Genomic DNA, 5,205 nt, shown 5'->3' on the forward strand with positions numbered 1-5,205 from the left:
CAGAGTCAATGTCTTTACTCACTTAAATATACTGTAGGTCCTTTAACAACTGGACATTCACTTACAGGAGGAGTGGTCAGTGGGTTTATATCTGACCTCCCACAAAACAAACAAAACAATGTGGTTCATCTGTCACAGCACAGGGGTTAAGAAAGGATTCATTTTTACCTGTTTGTTCAAGAATGTTTAGGTTCCTGGCTGGTTGGCAGAGTCAATAGTATGTAAGTATTATGGGTAGGTCCACAGAAGTCTGTTATTTTTGCGCTAAAAACGATTGCTACCGAAATTGGGAAATTCCCAATCTTCCTTTTAATGAGTATCCTCAAAGCCAATGAGATGCCAGAATAACATACATTAGTAAAATTAGCTATTAACGGGGATTTCTATTTCTCATAGACACGTTCTCCAATACACTGCACATGCGCATTGGTCAGACCGTAATGTGCATTAAAGATGCGCTACTCATGTTACTATTTCCATTATTTATCATGTACTGCCTTCATTTATTTTAATTGTACATAAATAAAAATGGAGATGAAAAGAGAAAAAAGAAAGTGCAAAAACACCTATAGCATAATACATTTTTTAATAAAATATGAATAAAAACACGTGGTATTCAACTCTCAAGGTGCCAAGATTTAAACAGCTTTCACACTTTTTGGGAGAAGTGTGGTGCCGACAGGTTTCCCTGCTAGGTCTGTTTCTAGCTCCACGCTGACTCGTCTGTCCTCGTTCTATGCTGTTGCATCGGTGAGGTCAATGGCGGTGCACGCTCTATCCCGATCATTGGCTCGTGAGGGGGGAGGGAGAGGCCAATACTCCCCCGCAAGTTTTCAGCAAAGTCTAAAAGGTCAATTAATAAAAATATAATAATCGTTATTATTAATGAGGTATGGGTGGATATATATTATTATACACCCCTACAGATGTAGTAATCCTTACTGTTTTTGGCATCGCAATTGCACGTGGTCCTGTGACCACGCCAATTGTGGCCTGGGAGGATTAATGCTGCGGGGGTCGCATTGGAAGGAATGGACGCCCCCAGCCCCATCACGGACGTCTCCTCCCCCAGCACCGAGTTTTTCCTAGCTACATGTGTAGTTAATACAGTCATTATTACATTATATACCATATTAGGTCACAGAACATATCACTTTAATCACTAAAACCCATACTATAGTTTATATCGTGTTTCAGACATTTATATGGCGCCTAATATATATGCTAATATATATTTTTGTATGGCACGTGTAATTTTTGGGAAATAAATAAAAAACTTGATGTCAGGATGTAGGCAACGCCTGCTTTTGGAAGGTCAGAAATATTATAGCGTTATTCCCACGCACTAACATGAGGTCTGAGGATCTCTGTTGTTAGGTCAACTGATCATTACCATATGATTTGCCTATGAGTAAGCCACATGTTTGTTAAAATGTATTGATGCAATATTTTTAGCGCTAACACAAGAGTATCATAACGCAAATCACCTTTGGGGATACGCGTTACGTACATCAATACAGAAAACCTGCCTCAGCTGCCTCTTCTTCCTCCTCCATCTCACCTCAGGACTTTGCTGACTATTTAATGGAAAAGGTAGAATCCATACATCAGGACATCCCCTCTGTTTCCTCCTCCCATCCTACATCTCTTCCTAACTCTGCTCCTGCCTTCCTTGTCTCTTTTTCCGCTGTCACAGAGGAGGATGTGGCACTGCTGTTCTCCTTTTCTCTACCACTTGCCCTCTTGACCCCATTCCCTCCCATCTCCTAAAACTACTTGCTCCTACTATAATCCCTATGCTCACACACATTTTTAACTCCTCCCTCTACTCTGGTACCTTTCCCTCCTCCTTAAAACATGCAACAGTTATACCATTACTCAAAAACAGCAAGCTCGACCCTACCTGTCTTTCTAACTATCGATATGTCTCCCTCCTGCCTTTTGCCTCTAAGCTCCTTGAACATCTTGTATTTTCTCGCTTGCTCCATTTTTTCAACACCTATTCTCTCCTAGACTCTCTACAATCTGGCTTCCGTACTGCTCACTCCACTGTAAGAGTCCTCACTAAAATAACTAATGACCTCCATGCTGCCAAAGACAGAGCTCATTACACTCTGCTCATACTACTCGACTCTCTGCAGCATTTGATACGGTGGACCACCCTCTTCTCCTTCACATTCTCCATACTCTTGGCATTCATAACAAAGCTCTATCCTGGATCTCCTCTTACCTCTCCCATCGTATTTTCAGCGTCTCTTCTGCTAACACCACCTACTCCTCGATCAACCTCTCTCTGTGTGGGTACCCCAGGGCTCTGTCCTGGAACCTCTCCTCTTTTCTCTGTACACACTTTCTCTAGGTGACCTAATTGCATCTCTTGGGTTCAAATGTCACCTCTATGTTGACGACACACAAATTTACTTTTCAATCCCTGACCTTACACCTGCTATACAGACCAAAGTTTCTGAATGTCTCTCTGCAATATCATCCTGGATGGCCCTCCACCGACTTAAACTTACCATGGCAAAAATAGAGCTCCTCATACTTCCTCCCAAACCTGGCCCCAGTACCTCCTTCCACATTACTGTTGGAAGTTCAGTCATAAACTCAGTAGCAAAAAAAGGGTTTGTGAGGCGCTTCTAATAGAGGTGCGATAATTATAATTTAAACCTTTTGTGAAAAAGTGCTCTTATATATAAATGTGTAAATATTGTGAATAATGAATAATTAAATAAATTAGTGGACTTCGCAGCTCAACCCTTAAGGAGAAGATCCAATTACTCCTGTCGTTGATTGTAGAAAGAAGCTTGTGGGGAGCGCAGATGTCACCATATGTGGGGGAAAAAATGAAAAAATATATAGTGTAGTATGTTCTACATAAAAAACAGCTCAATGAATCACAGTTGGGGACTCACAATTTCTCAATAGAATAACAGCAGTGGATATGAACGTGTTGCATGGAAGGCTTGCTCGATATGAAGTATCAGGTTTCAGCAGGATAGGCCCTCAATGAAAAAGAAATACATACATACATACATACAAAATGGTGATAACATAATGATAACACATTAACGGACTGCTGAGGATCTACCACTAAGTGCTTCTGGCAGGAGGGCAAGAGGTTAATTTATCTGTGAATGTTGTATGTTTTTGTAAGTTATGCTGGTTTCATTAAATGTGCTTTAGCCTTACTACCACCTTATATTATGTGTCTTGTGTGAGTTATTTATAACAATGTAAGGGTTGTATAGTTAAAAGGTAGTGCATAATACAGTTCCCAAGTATTTTCTTTCCCTGTTCTTCTCCCCAAGTCAGAAACTCGCTAGCATTAGCATTACTTACTCTATCATAAAGGCTAAGGGGTTACTCGAAAGACCCTTATTATATTGTCTGTCCCAGGATATTCTTGGCATTCATTATATACTTAATTATAATAAGTATAGCCTGGGTCCCCCTGTTCCCCTGTTTGTCCCCTTATCTCTCCATAGGAGTATAGCACAGCAGGGGAACTACAAGTTTCAGCAGCCTCAGGGGCTGCAGGACGAATTGCCAGGCAACCAATAGGGCTGAGAGATGTATGGCAGTTAGAATTCTGACAGTTGGGATTCTGACAGTTAATTGAAAGCTGGATACTGAAGGGGTAGGGTGTGAGTGTGCAGGTGCCTGTGGCATCTGCACTAGGCCAGAGACCCCTGATAGTCCCCAGCTAGGCCCAATTCCTCTCAGTTTGTGGCTGCTACGGGGACAGGCCCAGAAGATAGGAAAACTGCCCCTGTAGCTTGTAGTGAGGGACACAGACAGGACACAGCAGCATCCTGGACCAGATCACCCCCACGGAAGAGACTGTCCTTGAGGTGGACATCCCACGTGGATCATCGTTGGGTCCGTGTACCCCATCGCAGGATGCAGCGCGCCTGGGTGCACTTGCACCCGGCAGGTACCCCATGCACAAGTGCACCAATATACATTATAGTGGCAGCGCTGACCACATATAAGGGTGAGGGGTTATATCCTTGTGGACAGAGTGGTTGGGTGCCCGAGGGCCCAATCAGGTTCTGTGGGGACTGTGAACAACTGTGTGGGACACTGGGCAGGTGGTTACGGCCCTGCGAGGCCTGGTGGGTAGGCTGTAACCCGTAGCCATATTATCGTTTTGTAGTAAAGTGGTTATTTTATGTTTTACCCATTGTGTGTGATTATTGTATATGTATATAGGTCTTGTAACGGGTAATTCCACACAGTAGAATCCGTTACAGGTGGAGGCGCTGAAAAACACCGTACCAGTTACACCCCAGGCTCGCTGCAGCGGAGGCTCAGACCTCCTCTGAGCCACAGGTGTTGCACCACACACACAATGTAGCCACACATCCTCCAAGGGGCTGGGGGAAAGTGCGCTACATAATATTCCAGACATACAGTATACATTTAAAAAATGATCCACAAAATGCTTAAGAAAGCAGACATGCTGTCATTCTGGATTATGTAGTTGTAGATGTTAATGAAACTAAGAACTGTACATGAGGGATCTATTTTGTATTATGTGTTGCTTATTTAAGGGAAATGGGTGCTACTAAACCATCAATAGCAGTGGTTCCCAACTCCAGTCCTCAAAGACCCCTAACAGTCCAGGTTTTAACTATATCCCTGCTTTTATCACAGGTGAATCGGTCAACATGTTTGAGCCACCTGTGCTAATGTGAGGATATCCTTAAAACCTGGACTGCTAGGGGTCATTGAGGACTGGAGTTGGGAACCACTGATCTATAGGATTCCCCTAATGGTTTTGTTTTTCGATGATATGGTATCCGAGACTACACGTACATTCCTAGTAAAATACCTCTGTGAATAAATGAACAAAACATACATACTTGCACAATTTCACTCAAGCATTGACAATGCAATGAACCATAGGTTTAGGCTCTTTATCTGAATGCTTTTAGAACACCACTGAATTGAAGAATGTGGTGTTGATATGTGACTTGCGCAGCAAAAGATTTATAAAACACATGGGGCTCTTTTGACCCATGGTGTTGGTGCATGTTTTCTTTACATGTCCATGTCAGTTCCCCACTATTACCCAGGATTCCTAGTAATTTGTTAATGTCATTCCTAGTCATACCTAAGAAGATTGTCTCCTCAGAAAGTATACTTTCCAGTTTCTCCAAGTTGTACTATTACTTAAAGACATACAGAACGTATGTTTCT

At 42.5% G+C, this 5,205-nt stretch overlaps 1 long non-coding RNA gene across 1 annotated transcript; it reads right to left on the reverse strand.

The window, feature by feature from the left end:
- Nucleotides 1-615: 615 nt before the first annotated feature.
- On the reverse strand, nucleotides 616-3,548 carry LOC142494367 (uncharacterized). Its single transcript, XR_012801398.1, has 3 exons — nucleotides 3,343-3,548; nucleotides 2,916-3,005; nucleotides 616-843 (listed from the first exon to the last, which is right to left on the reverse strand). It is a non-coding gene; the product is annotated as an uncharacterized LOC142494367 (long non-coding RNA).
- Between the last annotated feature and the right edge of the window lie 1,657 nt (nucleotides 3,549-5,205).

Source organism: Ascaphus truei, chromosome 5, assembly GCF_040206685.1.
Source record: "Ascaphus truei isolate aAscTru1 chromosome 5, aAscTru1.hap1, whole genome shotgun sequence".
Lineage (NCBI taxonomy): Eukaryota > Metazoa > Chordata > Amphibia > Anura > Ascaphidae > Ascaphus > Ascaphus truei.